Genomic DNA, 20,915 nt, shown 5'->3' with positions numbered 1-20,915 from the left:
TGGATATAGCTTATATGTTTCTTATGCTTATTCATAAGTGCAAAGAATGTCAGCAATGATACAAATAATTAGAAGAAGGAATTAGGTTTATTGTACAATAAATTACAGTACCGATGAACGGGTATACTGTCATTTGAAAGTGGACTTAAATTAGCTGTAAATATCTATTACAAAACCTAGGTCAAACCCACAAAAAAATATGCTATATACTAAGGAGGATAAAAAATTGAATCATACAAAATGCTCATTTAAAACCACAAAAGGCGGGGCGCCTGGGTGGCGCAGTCGGTTAAGCGTCCGACTTCAGCCAGGTCACGATCTCGCGGTCCGTGAGTTTGAGCCCCGCGTCCGGCTCTGAGCTGATGGCTCAGAGCCTGGAGCCTGTTTCCGATTCTGTGTCTCCCTCTGTCTCTGCCCCTCCCCTGTTCATGCTCTGTCTCTCTCTGTCCCAAAAATAAATAAACGTTGAAAAAAAAAATTTAAAACCACAAAAGGCAGGGAAAGAGTGGAAGATAAACATAGGAACAAAGTATAAGAGCATCAAATAGAAAACAATAACAAATATGGTAAATATGAGCCTAAATATAACAATAATCACTGAAAAACAATGGTCTAAATGTACCATTTAAATGGTAGAGATCCTCAGGGTGAATCAAAAGCAAGACCCGATTACCTAAAGTCAACAAGAAAAACATTTTAAATATAAAGAGACATACAGATTAAAAGTGGATGGAGAAAATATTCTATGCTAATATATATCAAAAGACAACAGAAATAGCTACATTAATTTCAGAAAGCAAATTTCAAAGCAAGGAAATTATTCGGGAAAAAGAAGGGCATTATATAATGACAAAGTGATCAATTACCCAAGAAGACGTAACAATTCTTAATGTGTATATGACTAACAACAGAGCATCAAACTGTGTGAGGCAAAAACTAATAGAACTACAAAAAAAAAGAAAAAAAAAAGATGAATCCACTATCATAGTCGGAACCCTCTCTCAGAAATGGATACATCAGGCAGCAAGAATTTTAGAAGGACATTTGAACATAACACCCTTAATCAGTTGGGTGTATTTGACGTGTATAGACTAAATCCTACAACATCATCATGCACATTCTTTTCAAGCTTCACATTCAGCAATATAGACTACATTTTTGACCCTAAAACACACTTAACAAATTTAAAAGAATGGAAAACCTACTACATCTAATCTTAGGTCACAATGTAATTAAACTAGATATCAATACTAGATAATAGGAAAAGCCCACAATATGTGGGCACCAAACAGCACACTTCTAAATACAGACATACTTCTTTTTATTCAGCTTCACTTTATTGCACTTTGTAGATAATGCTTTTTTTTTTTTTTACAAATTAAACGTCTGTGGCAACGCTGCCTGAAGCCAGCGTGTGGGTTCCATTTTTCCAACATCTGCTTTCTTCATGACTCTCTATCCAATTTAGTAATTTTTACAATATTTCAAACTTTTTCATTATTATTATATTTGTTATGGTGATTTATGATCAGTGGTTATGACTTATTGAAAGCTCAGATAATGGGTAGCATTTTTTAGCAAAAAATGTTTTTTAATTAAGGTATGTACATTTTTCTTAGACATAATGCTATTGAACACGAAATAGACTACAATATAGTATAATCATAACTTCTATATGGGCTGGGAAACAGAAAACTTATTTGACTCACTTTGTTGTGATATTTGCTTTACTACAGTGGTCTGAAACTGAACCTGCAATATCTCTCAGGTATGCCTCCTGTAATACATGGGTCAAAGAAAAAAATCTCAAGAGAACTTAAAAATTTTTTTTTTTCTAAATGAAGATGAGAAAGAACTTATCAAAATTTGTTAAATGCAGCTACAGCAGTTTATATAGGGATATTTATAGCATTGTATGTATAAAAAAAGATCAGTGATCTAAAATAATCTAAATTCCCATATTAAGAATTAAGAGGGAGAGGAGCCAAGATGGTGGAACAGCATTGAAGTTTTCTTGGGGTCTCGTGTCCACGAAATACAGCCAGACCAACACTAAACCATCCTGCACACCTAGAAAACTGATTTGAGGACTAACACAAAAATCTGCACAATCTGAACGACAGAATTCAGCAGGTACGCGGCGCGCAGAGGTGAACTGGGGGAGAGAGAAGACGCAGAAGGCAGCAAGCCGCTTTTGCGTGCAGAGAGAGGATGTAGACAGCAGGGGGTCGGGGGAAAATACGGGAGAAGCACCCCCCCTAAAAGCAGCTGGAGAGAAAGTGGAAAAGTGGAAACAGCCACAGGGACTGAGCTAAAAAGAGAGAAAGGAGAAAAGAGAGGGTTTAAATTCCATTAAGGCTATAAACAGGGGGAGCACAGAGCCTGAAACTCTGTAGTTCAATACCTGGTGGTGCTTTGGTGGGAAGGGTGAATCCCCAGGAGCAGAGTGGAGTCTGGGCTTCTTCAGGCCACACTGGAGAGGCAGTTCCCCTGCTGGGAGGACATCTGGTAGAGGCTGTGTGGGTCCCCCAAAGGCAAGGCCCCAGTGGACCAGGGAAAACAACCACATTCGCTGGAACAAAGTTATTTTTCCATAATCCCTGAAACGCTAGTATCTTGCAAACTTTTTCTGAGGCAGGCTGGCACCCGGCTGCAGTCTCTGGGCACCGGCAGCAGCACGGACTTGCAAACGTTCCTGAGTGCAGCCGGCACCTGGCCATTGCTCAGTGAGACCCTCCTGCAGAGGGACAGAACGGGCCAAAGCCGCAGTCCCTCAGAAGTAAGGGGTGGGGGGAGAAACAGCCGCATCTGAGACAAAACACAGGAGGGAGATGCTGCCTGAGGCTTGGTCACGGACTGTGTGAAAGTGGGGAGTGAACAGAAGCTAAAAACAAAGGATGGGTGTGCGATTGATGATCAGGGAGAACAGAGTTCAATACTAGAGACTGGGTACCTAGCTGGTTGATGCCCTTTTAACCTCTCCCGTGGGTGCCTCCGCATAAGCACCTACAGGCACCACAACAATCCATGCCAATAAGCTAAGCAGCGCCATCTAGTGGAGAACGGAGCTGTTACACTAAGCCCTGCCCAACTGGGCCAACCTCTCTCTTTAAGAACACAAGTCTCCTTGCTTAGTTTATGGACTATAAAGCGCTTCATACTTTGACTTCTAGGGGAAAAGAAGTAATTTCAGTAGTATTTCAGTCTGTTCATCGGTTCATCTATTCAATTTTCTTTCTTTTTTTTCTTTTTTCTTTTTTTCTTTTTTCACTTCTTTTCGTTTTCCTGAATACAGAAAGAGAAAAAATTCGTTTTTATTTTCGGTTTTTATTAAAACTATTTTTCTCTAATCTTTCTACTACATTTTTTACTTATATGTAAAATTTTCAAATTCTATCTTACTTTCATCGTTTTATTTTAGACTACTTCAGTGTTTTCATTTTTTCAAATTTTCAACTGCTTTCCTTTTTTTTTTTTCCCATTTTTTCTCTAATATATAAAGCCCCTCTCAACACCCAGGACAAACACATCTAGGATATAACATCATTTATTCTATATCTTGTGTGTGTGTGTTTATTTTAATATTTTTTGATTTTATTTTTTTAATATTATTTTTTTCAATATATGAAATTTATTGTCAAATTGGTTTCCATACAACACCCAGTGCTCATCCCAAAAGGTGTCCTCCTCAATACCCATCACCCACCCTCCCCTCCCTCCCACCCCCCATCAACCCCCAGTTTGTTCTCAGTTTTTAAGAGTCTCTTATGCTTTGGCTCTCTTCCACTCTAACCTCTTTTTTTTTTCTCTTCCCCTCCCCCAGGGGTTTCTGTTAAGTTTCTCAGGATCCACATAAGAGTGAAAACATATGGTGTCTGTCTTTCTCTGTATGGCTTATTTCACTTAGCATCACACTCTCCAGTTCCATCCATGTTGCTACAAAGGGCCATATTTCATTCTTTCTCATTGCCACGTAGTACTCCATTGTGCATATAAACCACAATTTCTTTATCCATTCATCAGTTGATGGACATTTAGGCTCTTTCCATAATTTGGCTATTGTTGAGAGTGCTGCTATAAACATTGGGGTAAAAGTGCCCCTATGCATCAGTACTCCTGTATCCCTTGGGTAAATTCCTAGCAGTGCTATTGCTGGGTCATAGGGTAGGTCTATTTTTAATTTTCTGAGGAACCTCCACACTGTTTTCCAGAGCGGCTGCACCAATTTGCATTCCCACCAACAGTGCAAGAGGATTCCCGTTTCTCCTCAACCTCTCCAGCATCTATAGCCTCCTGATTTGTTCATTTTGGCCACTCTGACTGGCGTGAGGTGATATCTGAGTGTGGTTTTGATTTGATTTCCCTGATGAGGAGCTACGTTGAGCATCTTTCCATGTGTCTGTTGGCCATCCGGATGTCTTCTTTACAGAAGTGTCTATTCATGTTTTCTGCCTATTTCTTCACTGGGTTATTTGTTTTTCGGGTGTGGAGTTTGGTGAGCTCTTTATAGATTTTGGATACTAGCCCTTTGTCCAATATGTCATTTGCAAATATCTTTTCCCATTCCGTTGGTTGCCTTTTAGTTTTGTTGGTTGTTTCCTTTGCTCTGCAGAAGCTTTTTTTCTTCATAAGGTCCCAGTAATTCATTTTTGCTTTTAATTCCCTTGCCTTTGGGGATGTGTCAAGTAAGAAATTATTACGGCTGAGGTCAGAGAGGTCTTTTCCTGCTTTCTCCTCTAGGGTTTTGATGGTTTCCTGTCTCACATTCAGGTCCTTTATCCATTTTGAGTTTATTTTTGTGCATGGTGTAAGAAAGTGGTCTAGTTTCAACCTTCTGCGTGTTGCTGTCCAGTTCTTCCCGCACCATTTGTTAAAAAGACTGTCTTTTTTCCATTGGATATTCTTTCCTGCTTTGTCAAAGATGAGTTGGCCATACGTTTGTGGGTCTAGTTCTGGGGTTTCTATTCTATTCCATTGGTCTATGTGTCTGTTTTTGTGCCAATACCATGCTGTCTTGATGATGACAGCTTTGTAGTAGAGGCTAAAGTCTGGGATTGTGATGCCTCCTGCTTTGGTCTTCTTCAAAATTACTTTGGCTATTCGGGGACTTTTGTGGTTCCATTTGAATTTTAGGATTGCTTGTTCTAGTTTCGAGAAGAATGCTGGTGCAATTTTGATCGGGATTGCATTGAATGTGTAGATAGCTTTGGGTAGTATTGACATTTTTGACAAAATTTATTCTTCCAATCCATGAGCACGGAATGTTTTTCCATTTCTTTGTATCTTCTTCAATTTCCTTCATAAGCTTTCTATAGTTTTCAGCATACAGATCTTTTACATCTTTGGTTAGATTTATTCCTAGATATTTTATGCTTCTTGGTGCAATTGTGAATGGGATCAGTTTCTTTATTTGTCTTTCTGTTGCTTCATTATTAGTGTATAAGAATGCAACTGATTTCTGTACATTGATTTTGTATCCTGCAACTTTGCTAAATTCATGTATCAGTTCTAGCAGACTTTTCGTGGAGTCTATCGGATTTTCCATGTATAATATCATGTCATCTGCAAAAAATGAAAGCTTAACTTCATCTTTGCCAATTTTGATGCCTTTGATTTCCTTTTGTTGTCTGATTGCTGATGCTAGAACTTCCAGCACTATGTTAAACAACAGCGGTGAGAGTGGGCATCCCTGTCGTGTTCCTGATCTCAGGGAAAAAGCTCTCAGTTTTCCCCCGTTGAGGATGATGTTAGCTGTGGGCTTTTCATAAATGGCTTTTATGATCTTTAAGTATTTTCCTTCTATCCCGACTTTCTCAAGGGTTTTTATTAAGAAAGGGTGCTGGATTTTGTCAAAGGCCTTTTCTGCATCGATTTACAGGATCATATGGTTCTTATCTTTTCTTTTATTAGTGGGATGTATCACGTTGATTGATTTGCGAATGTTGAACCAGCCCTGCATCCCAGGAATGAATCCCACTTGATCATGGTGAATAATTCTTTTTACATGCTGGTGAATTCGATTTGCTAGTATCTTATTGAGAATTTTTGCATCCATATTCATCAGGGATATTGGCCTGTAGTTCTCTTTTTTTACTGGGTCTCTGTCTGGTTTAGGAATCAAAGTAATACTGGCTTCATAGAATGAGTCTGGAAGTTTTCCTTCCCTTTCTATTTCTTGGAATAGCTTGAGAAGGATAGGTATTATCTCTGCTTTAAACGTCTGGTAGAACTCCCCTGGGAAGCCATCGGGTCCTGGACTCTTACTTGTTGGGAGATTTTTGATAACCGATTCAAGTTCTTCGCTGGTTATGGGTCTGTTCAAGCTTTCTATTTCCTCCTGATTGAGTTTTGGAAGAGTGTGGGTGTTTAGGAATTTGTCCATTTCTTCCAGGTTGTCCACTTTGTTGGCATATAATTTTTCATAGTATTCCCTGATAATTGTTTGTATCTCTGAGGCATTAGTTGTAATAATTCCATTTTCATTCATGATTTTATCTATTTGGGTCATCTCCCTTTTCTTCTTGAGAAGCCTGGCTAGAGGTTTGTCAGTTTTGTTTATTTTTTCAAAAAAACAACTCTTGGTTTCGTTGATCTGCTCTACAGTTTTTTTAGATTCTATATTGTGTATTTCTGCTCTGATCTTTATTATCTCTCTTCTTCTGCTGGGTTTAGGCTGCCTTTGCTGTTCTGCTTCTATTTCCTTTAGGTGTGCTGTTAGATTTTGTATTTGGGATTTTTCTTGTTTCTTGAGATAGGCCTGGATTGCAATGTATTTTCCTCTCAGGACTGCCTTCGCTGCATCCCAAAGCGTTTGGATTGTTGTATTTTCATTTTCGTTTGTTTCCATATATTTTTTTAATTTCTTCTCTAATTGCCTGGTTGGCCCATTCATTCTTTAGTAGGGTGTTCTTTAACCTCCATGCTTTGGAGATTTTCCAGACTTTTTCTTGTGGTTGATTTCAAGCTTCATAGCATTGTGGTCTGAAAGTATGCATGGTATAATTTCAATTCTTGTATACTTATGAAGGGCTGTTCTGTGACCCAGTATATGATCTATCTTGGAGAATGTTCCATGTGAACTCGAGAAGAAAGTATATTCTGTTGCTTTGGGATGCAGAGTTCTAAATATATCTGTCAAGTCCGTCTGATCCAATGTATCATTCAGGGCCCTTGTTTACTGACCGTGTGTCTAGATGATCTATCCATTTCTGTAAGTGGAGTGTTAAAGTCCCCTGCAATTACCACATTCTTATCAATAAGGTTGCTTGTGTTTGTAATTGATTTATATATTTGGGTGCTCCCATATTCGGCGCATAGACATTTGTAATTGTTAGCTCTTCTTGATGGATAGACCCTGTAATTATGATATAATGCCCTTCTTCATTTCTTGTTACAGCCTTTATTTAAAGTTTAGTTTGTCTGATATAAGTATGGCTACTCCAGCTTTCTTTTGACTTCCAGTAGCATGATAAATAGTTCTCCATCCCCTCACTCTCAATCTAAAGGTGTCCTCAGGTCTAAAATGAATCTCTTGTAGACAGCAAATAGATGGGTCTTGTTTTTTTATCCATTCTGATACCCTATGTCTTTTGGTTGGCGCATTTAGTCCATTTACATTACATTATAGAAAGATATGGGTTTAGAGTCATTGTGATGTCTGTATGTTTTATGCTTGTAGCAATGTCTCTGGTACTTTGTCTCACAGGATCCCCCGTAGGATCTCTTGTAGGGCTGGTTTGATGGTGACAAATTCCTTCATTTTTTGTTTGTTTGGGAAGACCTTTATTTCTCCTTCTATTCTAAATGACAGACTTGCTGGATAAAGGATTCTTGGCTGCATATTTTTTTCTGTTCATCACATTGGAGATCTCCTGCCAATCCTTTCTGGCCTGCCAAGTTTCAGAAGAGAGATCAGTCACGAGTCTTATAGGTCTCCCTTTATATGTTAGGGCACGTTTATCCCTCGCTGCTTTCAGAATTTTCTCTTTATCCTTGTATTTTGCCAGTTTCACTATGATATGTTGTGCAGAAGATCAATTCAAGTTACGTCTGAAGGGAGTTCTCTGTGCCTCTTGGATTTCAATGCCTTTTTCCTTCCCCAGTTCAGGGAAGTTCTCAGCTATTAATTCTTCAAGTACACCTTCAACACATTTGCCTCTCTCTTCCTTCTCTGGAATACCAATTATGTGTATATTATTTCTTTTTAGTGCATCACTTAGTTCTCTAATTTTCCCCTCATACTCCTGGATTTTTTTTATCTCTCTTTTTCTCAGCTTCCTCTTTTTCCATAATTTTATCTTATAGTTCACCTATTCTGTCATCCACCACTTCAATCCAAGCCGTGGTCGTTTCCATTTTATTTTGCATCTCGTTTAAAGTGTTTTTCAGCTCCTCCTGACTATTTCTTAGTCCCTTGATCTCTGTATCAATAGATTCTCTGCTGTCCTCTATACTGTTTTCAAGCCCAGCGATTAATTTTTTAAATTTTTTTTTTCAACGTTTATTTATTTTTGGGACAGAGAGAGACAGAGCATGAACGGGGGAGGGGCAGAGAGAGAGGGAGACACAGAATCGGAAACAGGCTCCAGGCTCCGAGCCATCAGCCCAGAGCCCGACGCGGGGCTCGAACTCACAGACCGCGAGATCGTGACCTGGCTGAAGTCGGACGCTTAACCGACTGCGCCACCCAGGCGCCCAAGCCCAGCGATTAATTTTATGACTATTATTCTAAATTCACTTTCTGTTATATTATTTAAATCCTTTTAAATCAGTTCGTTAGCTGTTGTTATTTCCTGGAGATTCTTTTGAGGGGAATTCTTCCGTTTGGTCATTTTGGATAATCCCTGGAGTGGTGCGGACCTGCAGGGCACTTCCCCTGTGCTGTGGTGTATAACTGGAGTTGGTGGGTGGAGCCGCAGTCAGACCTGATGTCTGCCCCCAGCCCACTGCTTGGGCCACAGTCAGACTGGTGCGTGCCTTCTCTTCCCCTCTCCTAGGGGCGGGATTCACTGTGAGGTGGCATGGCCCGTCTGGGCTACTTGCACACTGCCAGGCTTGTGATGCTGGGGATCTGGAGTATTAGCTGGGGTGGGTAGGCAAGGTTCATGGGGGCAGGAGGGGCAGGCTTAGCTCACTTCTCCTTCAAAGATCCACTTCAGGAGGTGCCCTGTGGCAGCGGGAGGGAGTCAGACCTGCTGCCGGAGGTTTGGCTCCGCAGAAGCACAGTGTTGGGTGTTTGTGTGGAGCAAGCAAGTTCCCTGGCAGGAACTGGTTCCCTTTGGGATTTTGGCTGGGGGATGGGCGAGGGAGATGGCGCTGGCGAGCGCCTTTGTTCCCCAGCAAACAGCTCTGTCATCGGGGGGCTCAGCAACTCTCCCTCCCGTTGTCCTCCAGCCTTCCCGCTCTCCGAGCAGAGCTGTTAACTTATGACCTCCCAGATGCTAAGTCCCGCTTGCTGTCGGAACACACTCCGTCCGGCCCCTCCATTTTTGCAAGCCAGGCTCGGGGGCTCTGCTTGGCTGGTGGGCCGCCCCTCCACCCCGGTTCCCTCCCACTAGTCAGTGCAGCGCACACCGCCTCTCCGCCCTTCCTACCCTCTTCCGTGGGCCTCTCGTCTGCGCTTAGCTCTGGAGACTCCATTCTGCTAGTCTTCTGGCGGTTTTCTGGGTTATTTAGGCAGGTGTAGGTGGAATCTAAGTGATCAGCAGGACGCACGGTGAGCCCAGCGTCCTCCTACGTCGCCATCTTCCCTAGAATCAATATTATTTTTTTTTTACTTCACTAATTAATTTTCTCCTTTGAAAATGATGAAGTAAAGGAATTCACCCCAAAAGAAAGAGCAGGAAGTAATCCCAGCCAGGGACTTAACCAACACAGATACAAGCAAGATGTCTGAACCAGAATTTAGAATCACGATAATAAGAATACTAGCTAGAGTTGAAAATAGATTAGAATCCTTTTCTGTGAAGATAAAAGAAGTAAAAGCTAGTTAGGATGAAATTAAAAAAATGTTATAACTGAGCTGCAATTTTGAATGGATGCCATGGTGGCAAGGATAGATGAGTTCGAGCAGAGATTCAGAGATATAGAAAACAAACTTATGCAGAATAATGAAGCAGAAATAAAGAGGGAGATTAAGGCAAAAGAGCATGATTTAAGAATTAAAGAAATCAGTGACTCATTAAAAAGGAACAACATCAGAATCATGGGGGTCCCAGAAGAGGAAAAGACAGAAATAGGGATAGAAGGGTTATGTGACAAAAACATAGTGGAAAACTTTCCTAACCTGGGGAAAGACACAGACATCAAAATCCAGGAAGAAGAGAGGACTCCCATTAGATTCAACAAAAAACGACCATCACCAAGGCATATCATAGTCAAATTCACAAAATACTTAGGTAAGGAGAGAATCACGAAAGTAGCAAGGGAAAAAAAGTCCCTAACCTACAAGGGAAGACACACCAGGTTTATATAAGACCTATAACCAGAAACTTGGCAGGCCAGAAAAGAGTGGCAAGATATATTCAGTGTGGTGAATCAGAAGAATATGCATCCAAAAATTCTTTATCCAGCGAGCCTTTCATTCAAAATAGAAAGAAAAATTAAAAGTTTCTCAGACAAACACAAATTAAAGGAGTTTGTGACCACTAAACCAGCCCTGCAAGAAATTTTAAGGGGGACTCTCTGAGGGGAGAAAAGATGAAAAAACAAAACAAAACAAAACAAATAAATAAAGACCGAAAGCAACAAAGACTAGAAAGGACCAGAGAACACCACCAGAAACTCCAACTCTACAAGCAACATAATGGCAATAAATTCATATTTTTCAGTACTCATTCTAAACATCAGTGGACTCAATGCTCCAATCAAAAGGCATAGGGTAACAGAATGGATAAGAAAACAAGATCCATCCATATGCTGTTTATTAGAGACCCACTTTAGACCTTAAGGCACCTTCAGATTGAAAGTAAGGGGATGCAAAACCATTCATCTTGCTAGTGGTGAGCAAAATAAAGCTAGAGTAGCCATACTTATATCAGACAATCTAGACTTTAAAATAAAGACTGTATCAAGAGATGAAGAATGGCATTATATCATAATTAAGGGGTCTATCCACCAAGAGGACCTAACAATTGTAAACATTTATGTGCCAAATGTGAGAGTACCCAAATATATAAATCACAACATAAAGAAACTTAATCACAAACATAAAGAACTCATTGACAGTAATACTATAATAGTAGGGGACTCCAACACCCCACTCACAGCAATGGACAGATCATCTAAACAGAAAATCAACAAGGAAACAATGCCTTTGAATGACACACTGGACCAGATGGACTTCACAGATATATTCAGATATTTCATCCTAAAGCACCAGAATATACATTTTTCTCCAGTGCACATGGAATATTCTCCAGAAGAGACCATATACTGGGACACAAATTAGCCCTCAACAAGTACAAAAAGATCAAGATCATACCATGCATATTTTCAGACCACAGTGCTATGAAACTCGAAATCAACCACAAGGAAAAAATTTGGAAAGGTAACAAATACTTGGAGACTGAAGAACATCCTACTAAAGAATGAATGGGCTAACTAAGAGGTTAAAGAGGATATTAAAAAGTTCATGGAAGCCAATGAAAATGATGACACCACAACCCAAAACCTCTGGGATGCAGCAAAGGCGGTCATAAGAGAAAAGTATATAGCAATCCAGACCTTCCTAAAGAAGGAAGAAAGATCTCAGATATACAACCTAACCTTATAGGTAAAGAGCTGGTGAAAAACACAGCAAATAAAACCCCAAATCAGCAGAATACAGGAAACAATAAAGATTAAAGCAGAAATTAATGCTATTGAACCCCCCCCCCAAAAAAAAAAAAACAGTAGAACAGATCAATGAAACCAGAAGCTGGTTCTTTTAAAGAGTTAATAAAATTGATTAACCACTAGCCAGTTTGATCAAAAAGAAAAAGGAAAGGACCCAAATAAATGAAATTAAGAATGAAAGAGGAGAGACCAACACAGCAGAAATAAAAACAATAATAAGAGAATATTGTGAGCAATTTTTGTGCCAATAAAATGGACAATCTGGAAGAAATGGACAAATTCCTAGAAACATATACACTACCAAAACTGAAACAGTATGACATAGAAAATTTGAACAGACCCATAACCAGTAAGGAAATCAAATTAGTAATCAAAAATGTGCCAAAAAACAAGAGTCCAGGGCCAGATGGCTTTCCAGGGCAATTCTACCAAACATTTAAGGAAGAGTGAACATCTATTCTCCTGAAGCTGTTCCAAAAAATAGAAATGGAAGGAAAACTTCCAAACTCTTTCTATGAAGCAAGCAGTACCTTGATTCCAAAACCAGACAGAGACCACACCAAAAAGTAGAACTATAGACCAATTTCCCTCATGAACATGGATGCAAAAATACTCAACAAGATATTAGCCAACTGGAACAAACAATACATTAAAAAAAAAATTATTCACCTAAACCAAGTGGGATTTATACCTGGTATGCAGGGCTGGTTCAATATCCACAAAACAATCAATGTGATTCATCACATCAAGAAAAGAAAGGACAAGAACCATATAATCCTCTCAATAGATGCAGAGAAAGCATTTGACAAAATACAGCATCCTTTCTTGACAAAAACCCTCAAGAAAGTAGGGATAGAAGGATCATACCTTGAGATCATAAAATCCATATACAAAAGACACAACGCTAATATTATCCTCGTGGGGAAAAACAGAGCTTTCCCCCTAAGGTCAGGAACAAGACAGGGATGTCCACGGTCACCACTGTTATTCAACATAGTATTGGAAGTCTTAGCCTCTGCAATCAGAGAAGACAAAGAAATAAAAGGCATCCAAATTGGCCAGGAGGAGGTCAAACTTTCACTCTTCACAGATGACATGATACTCTATATGGAAAACCCAAAAGATTCCACCAAAAAACTGCTAGAACTGATTCATGAATTCAGCAGTGTTGCCGGATATAAAATCAATGCACAGAAGTTGGTTGAAATCATACATCATCAATGAAGCAACAGAAAGAGAAATCACGGAATCGATCCCATTAACAATTGCACAAAAAACGATAAACTACCTAAGAATAAATATAACCAAAGAGGTGAATATCTATATGCCGAAATCTATAGAAAGTTTATGAAAGAAATTGAAGACACAAAAAAATGGAAAAAGATTTAATGCCTCTGGATAGGAAGAACAAATATTGTTAAAATGCCGATACTACCAAAACCAATCTACATATTGAATGCAATCCCTATTAAAATAACAGCAACATTCTTCACAGAGCTAGAACAAACAATCCTAAAATGTGTATGGAACCAGAAAAGACCCTGAATAGCCAAAGCAATCTTGAAAAAGAAAACCAAAGCAGGAGGCATCACAACCCCTGACTTCAAGCTATACTACAAAGCCATAATCATCAAGACAGTATGGTACTGGTACAAAACCAGACACTCAGGTCAATGGAACAGAATAGAGAACCCAGAAATGGACCCACAAACGTATGGCCAACTAATCTTTGAGAAAGCAGTAAAGACTATCCAATGGAATAAAGACAGTCTCTTCAGCAAGTGGTGCTGGGAAAACTGGACAGTGACATGCAGAAGAATGAACCTGGACCACTTTTTTTTACACCAGACACAAAAATAAACTCAAAATGGAGGAAAGACCTCAATGTAAGACAGGAATCCATCAAAATCCTCAAGGAGAAAGCAGGCAAAAACCTCTTTGACCTCAGCCACAGCAACTTCTTACTCAACACGTCTCCAGAGGCAAGGGAAACAAAAGCAAAAATGAACTACTGGGACCTCATCAAAATAAAAAGTTTCTGCACAGCGAAGGAAACAATCAGCAAAATTAAAAGGCAACCGACAGAATGGGAGAAGATATTTGCAAATGACATATCAGATAAAGGGTTAGTATCCAAAATCTATAAAAAACTTCTCAAACTCAACACCTAAAAAACAAATAATCCAGTGAAGAAATGGGTAAAAGACATGAATAGACATTTCTCCAACGAAGAAATTTAGATGACCAACTGATACATGAGAAAATGCTCAATGTCACTCATCATTAGGGAAATACAAATCAAAACCACAATGAGAAACCACCTCCCACCTGTCAGAATGGCTAACATCAATACCTCAGGCAACAACATATGTTGGTGAGGATGCAGAGAAAGATGATCTCTTTTGCATTGCTGTTGGGAATATAAGCTGGCACAGCTACTCTGGAAAACTGTATGGAGGTTCCTCAACAAATTAAAAATAGAACTACCTTATGACCCAGCAATTGCATTGCTAAGTGTTTATCCAAGGGATGCAGGTATGCTCTTTCAAAGGGACAGATGCACCCTAATGTTTATAGCAGCACTATCAACAATAGCCAAAGTATGGAAAGAGCCCAAATGTCCATTGATGGATGAATGGATAAAGAAGATGTGGTATATACAATAGAGTATTGTATAAAGTACAATTAAAGTACCAAATTAAAGCATTTATTAAAGTACTTATTAAAGTACAAATTAAAGTACAGATAAAGTATTGGATAAAGAGATGTGGTATATACAATAGAATATTAAGATGTGGTATATACAATAGAATATTACTCGGCAATCAAAAAGAATGAAATCTTGTCATTTGCAACTACATGGATGGAACTAGACGGTACTATGCTAAGCGAAATTAGTCAGTCAGAGAAAGACAAACATATGACTTCACTTATATGAGGATTTAAAACACTGAACAGATGAACATAAAGGAAGGGAAGCAAAAATAATGTAAAAACCAGGGGGACAAAACATAAGAGAGTCTTAAATATGGAGAACAAACAAAGGGTTACCAGAGGGGTTATGGCAGATGGGCTAAATGGGTTAGGGGCATTAAGAAATCTACTCCTGAAATCATTGTTGCACTATATGGTAACTAATTTGGATGTAAATTAAAAAAAAATAAAATAAATGTCTAAAAAAAAGAAAGAAAGAGAACAGCAAATTGAATCCAAAGTAGGCAGAATAAAAATAATAATAAGAATTAGGGTAGAAATCAATGAAATTTAAAATAGGATATCAATAGATTAAATTAAGAAAACTAAAAACTGTTTGAAAAAATAAAATAAATTGATAAGCCTTCAGCCAGGCTAACTAAGAAAAAAAGGGAGGACACAAAGTGTTAATAACGAAAAAAGGAAATCCCTACAGACCCTATAGGCATTAAAAGGATAATAAAGTGATAGTATGACCAATTCCAGAATGTCTCCTTTTACCATACTTTTATCAACATTGTTTCAGAAGGTCTAGATAATTCAGTAAGACAAGAAAAGGAAATAAAGGATATATAGACTAGAAAAGAAGACATAAAATTATCTTTGTAGATAACATGATCGCCTGTGTAAAAAATCTGAAAGAAGTGGCAAAAAATTCCTGAAACTAATAAGCGATAATAGAAAGGTTGGAGAGTAGATTTAAGTATACAAGCCAATCTCTTTCCTTTATATCAGCAAGTAGATATATATATATAGTTGTATTTCAACCAGTAGAACATGTAGATGAATGAATAGAATTTGAAATTAAAAACATAATACCATTTACAATGGTACTCAAAAAATTGAGTTATAAATCTAAAAAGATATATGCAAGATACATATATACGTATATATACATATACATGTATATATATATATACACACGTATATATATACATATACATTTATATATGTATAAATATCTGGAAAACTATAAACACTGGTTAACACTAAATAAGAAAAACTAAATTAATGGAGACATGGTACATGTTCATGTACTGGAAATTTCCATATTGTCAACATGTTAGCTCTTCCCATCTTGATATATAATTTCAATGCAATTCCAGTCAAAATCCCAGCAAATTATTTTGTGGATATGGATGAGATGATTCTAAAGTTTATATGGAGATTTAAAGACACAGAATAGTCAACAAAAATATTGAAGAACAAAGTTAGAGGATGATACTACCTGACCTCAATGCTTACTATAATATACAGTACTTAAGAAAGCATAATATTAGTGAAAAAAATAGGAATTTGATCAGTAGAACAGAATACAATGTACAGAAGGAGAGCTACATAATATAGTTGACTGATTTTTGTCAAAGGACAAAGGTAATACTATGGAGCAAAAATATATATATATATTTTTTCAACAAATGGTGCTAGAACAACTAGACATCCATATGCAAAAAAAGAAAAAAAAGAATCTAGACACAGACTAACATCCTTCACAAAAGATAACTACAAAACAGATCACATTTCTAAGTAAAGGAAAACATAGGTGAAAAGTTAGTTTACTGTGGGTATGGGGATGACTTTTTAGACGCAACACTAAAGGCATGATCCATGAAAGACATGACTGATAAGCTGTACTTCATTAAATTTACAAATTTCTGCTCTGTGAAAGACAAGGTCAAGGGAATGAGAAGAAAAGCTGTAGACTGGGAGTAAATATTTGAAAAATAAAATCTGATAAAGGACTATTATCCAAAATATACAAAGAACACTCAACAGTAATGAACAGTAAAAATCAACAGTAATGAAATAGACAAACTGATTAAAAAATGGGCCAAAGACCTTAATATTTACTCACCAAAAAAGATATGCGATGGCAAATACGCATATGAAAGATGATCCACATTATGTCATTAGGGAAATGCAAATTAAAATGAGATACCATTATAAACCTACTAGAAGACCAAAATTCAGAACACTGACAAACATCAAATACTGGTGAGGATGTGGAATAACATGAACTCTAATTCCTTGTTAGTGGCAATACAAGGTGGTACATTCACTTGGGAAGATGGCTTGGAGATTTACTATTACCATATGACCCAGCAATCATGCTCCCTGGCATTCACCTGAAAGATTTTAAAAGTTGCTGTGTCCACATACAAACCTGCTCATGTGTGGTAATACCTTTACTAATAATTGCTGAAAGGGGCGCCTGGGTGGCGCAGTCGGTTAAGCGTCCGACTTCAGCCAGGTCACGATCTCGCGGTCTGTGAGTTCGAGCCCCGCGTCAGGCTCTGGCCTGATGGCTCAGAGCCTGGAGCCTGTTTCCGATTCTGTGTCTCCCTCTCTCTCTGCCCCTCCCCCGTTCATGCTCTGTCTCTCTCTATCCCAAAAATAAATAAACGTTGAAAAAAAAAATTAAAAAAAAAATAATTGCCGAAAGTTGGAAACAACCAAGGTGTCCTTCATTTGGTGAATAGATAAAGAAACTATCATACCTGAAAATGGACTATAATTCAGTGCTGAAAAGAAAAGAGTTATCAAACATGAAAAACATGGAGGAAACTTAAATGCATTTTACTAAGTGAAAGAAGACCATCTGAAAAGGCTATATACTGCATGATTCCAACTCTCTGACATTCTGGAAAAGGCAAATACAATGGAGAACAGTAAAAAAGATTAGGGGTTACAGGTGGAGAGAGGGAAGAGAAGGATGAATAGGTGGAGCTGACAGGATTTTAGGACAGTGAAAGTGTTCTGTTTCATACCATAATAATGGATACATAGGATTATGCACTTGTCCAAATCCATAGCAAGTACAACACCAAGAGTGAATCATAATGTAAGCTATGGGCTTTGAGTGATTATGATATGTCATTGTAGTTCACCAATTATAACAGATGTGCCACTCAATGGGGGATGTTGATAATTGGAGAGGCTGTATATGCGTGGGGCAGGCATTGTATGGGAAGCCTCTGTACCTTCCCTTCAGGTTTTTGGGAACCTAAAGCTACTCCAAACAAAATAAAGTCTTAATATAACAACACATTTTTTTTTTAAAAAACCCGTATTTAAGAGAAAGTGAAAAGTAGACTTAAGAGGTGCAGAAGAGGATAACACTCATGCTGGGCATGTAGGTTATATTACATAAACAGAGGATTGGGAAAGATAAGCAGGAGTGTGAATTATTGAATTTATCTTGAAAGTAAGAAGACAGAAACCAGGGAATTTCCCAGGATATGATGCTTGAGGAGGCCAATTGATTGTCAAAGTCCCTGTTTTAATAAGATTTGGAAGCCCTCTACACTCCTCTGAAATTTTTCTTTTTGCCATAAGACACCTCCAATCAGTAGTCTTCAGAACACCTATGTAGAGATTAATCAGTCTTGTTCTTGAGATCTTTAATTTGTCTTATGTAAAACCGGCACATCAGTTAAAAAAATTACTACAATCAATATTTCAGGAAGCCTGAGAACACATACTTACTGGTGGCAATCTATGTAATTGCCCCAAAGGAAAGGTGGACATTCCTTGCTACCCTTTGTTATGAATGCTAGATATTCCATCAGAAAATAAAAAAACAAAAAACAAACAAACAAAAAAACTATTTCACTAATAAGGAAGTGCTATTTGATTAAGGAAACTACTGGTAGTCCAAGGAAAAAAATAAATGACAAATTTGGGGAAAATGGTCATTTATAAGTTAATAACTCTCACATTGTTGGAGCACAATTACTTGATAAAAAGTATTCTTAGCAGAACTAAGGACTTGAGAAATAAGGTCTCTTTAAATGCTACTGTGACCAAATCTAGTCTTTCCTCATTTGAATCCTTCCACTTTTCAGTGATAAAGGTTCTAATTAACAAATATGGGGAGAAAACATCACGAGCACCAGGTTGTTTCCTCCTATCCCTTTCACATACTTAAGTATTTAGGATTTCTAAATACTAAATTCCTAAGACATTTTCAAAGAATATATTGCTTCAGTTTCTTCTCACATATTTATCTATACAACCATTTTTCACCCAACTATCTTTCTACTGCCTACTTACCTATATATCCATTATCTATCTATCATCATTTTTTTATCATCATCTATCTATCATCTATTCATTTATCTATGGATATACATCTCTGTTACAATAAGAGTTGCATATAGCATACCTCAATACAAATTATTTCCTGTTGGTCGTAGGATGCTGAAACCTCTGCTATCTTTTGTCAAAACATGATTAGCTTATTTGATTCCCACTACCCAATTATGACAACTGTCTACTTTAGAAATAGTTAAGGAATAAGTAAACTGTATGATTTTGGATATCTTATGGTTTAGGTACATTTAAAGTGTTATGTAAAATCTAGGAATGTTTGGTAATGTGATATTAAAACCATTTTATACAGAAATTATTTCTGCAGGATGAAATGGTCATTGTGTCTTCAATCTGTCTGTTTGGGTAAATTCTTTTTGGTTTGCTTTAATATTAGTCTGGATTCAAAACTTACCTATTTTGAAACTATTATTTTCTCCAAGTTTATAGTCATAACTTATTTAAATTAATCCGCTATCAGTTAAGCTGTATTAATTTTATTTTTAACAGGATGAGAATATTTTTATTTTCTTTTTTTTATGTTTATTTATTTTTTTTGAGACAGAGAGAGACAGAGCATGAATGGGGGAGGGGCAGAGAGAGAGGGAGACACAGAATCGGAAGCAGGCTCCAGGCTCCGAGCCATCAGCCCAGAGCCCGATGCGGGGCTCGAACTCACGGACGCAAGATCGTGACCTGAGCCGAAGTCGGACACTTAACCGACTGAGCCACCCAGGCGCCCCGAGAATATTTTTCTTATCAAGCTATACCCAGTTTATGGCATTGGAACAATATTAACAATTTAACAATAAAGAAGAAAATTCTGATGCAGAGTTAGATCGGATAGCCTTATGTACTTAAAATCCTCTTTGTTATTTTTAATCCTCCTTGTACACATGCTGACAAAATGTAATTCAGTGTTTGAGGTAAGCTCAATTACTGAAATTCACAGTGTATGAAAAACTTTAAACTATGTTTAAAGATACCATTGAGATGTCGGGAAAATGTAGATTACATTAGGAAACCATACTCAGGAGATTAAGATGAACATTTATCTAGTCAGGGGGAAATTTTGTAATTCTTCTTGAGATTTGCAGAATTATTTGGTATAATCTATAGTGTTTTTCATATTATGAAGCAAGTAATAGTTGGGTCTTTAAAAATGTTAAAAGCACTAAAATATTTTAAAATACTGGATTTTTGCTTACTTACGATTTATATCTGCAGTTACTATGTTTTGTAGATTGCTAATATATTTGTTTTCCACTATATTATTTTTAAAGTATCAGAAATACTTTATAAATACAAGGATTATTATATATAAATATAAATATATGTTTTAATATATATATGATGTTTTGTTTTCAAGAAGAGGAAGTGTAATTACAATAATATTGTCAACATATATTTTATTTTTTTATTTTATTGTTTTAAATGTTTATGTATTTTTGAAGGAGAGAAAGAGAGAGTGTGAGCAGGGGAGGAGCAGAGAGAAAGGGAGGCACAGAATCCAGAATGGGGTCCAGGCTCTGAGCTGTCAGCACAGAGCCCAAGGTGGGGCTTGAACTCACAAACCATGAGATGGTGACCTAAGCCGAAGACACTTGACTGACTGAGCCACCCAGGTGCCCTTGTCAGCATATATTTTAAATTCCCCTATATCCATGTTCCCAAGAGACTGGAAAGAGGAGACTATGATGCAGGGAATCATGAGGAAGAAAAGAGGAATTCTTAAAAAGGTAGGGGTTCTTAGAGTAAGACAAGGAAAACAATGGAGGGAGGTGAGAGGGAAAGGTCCTTTTTAGATCAAAACACCTGCAGTTGGAATAGAATAGAAATGATTAAATAGATGATCGATAGATAGATGGATAGATAGATAGTTGTGGACTGCATTGTGTTTCCCCAAATTCATATACTGAAGTCCTACTCAGTATCTCAGAATGTGACTGTATTTGAAAATGGAGTCTTTTTTTATTATTATTAATTTTTTAATGTTTATTCTTGAGCGAGAGAGAGAC

This window comes from Puma concolor, chromosome B1 (genome assembly GCF_028749965.1).
Source record: "Puma concolor isolate L17-30 chromosome B1, mPumCon1.1.hap2, whole genome shotgun sequence".
Lineage (NCBI taxonomy): Eukaryota > Metazoa > Chordata > Mammalia > Carnivora > Felidae > Puma > Puma concolor.
This window is presented reverse-complemented; position numbering follows the sequence as displayed.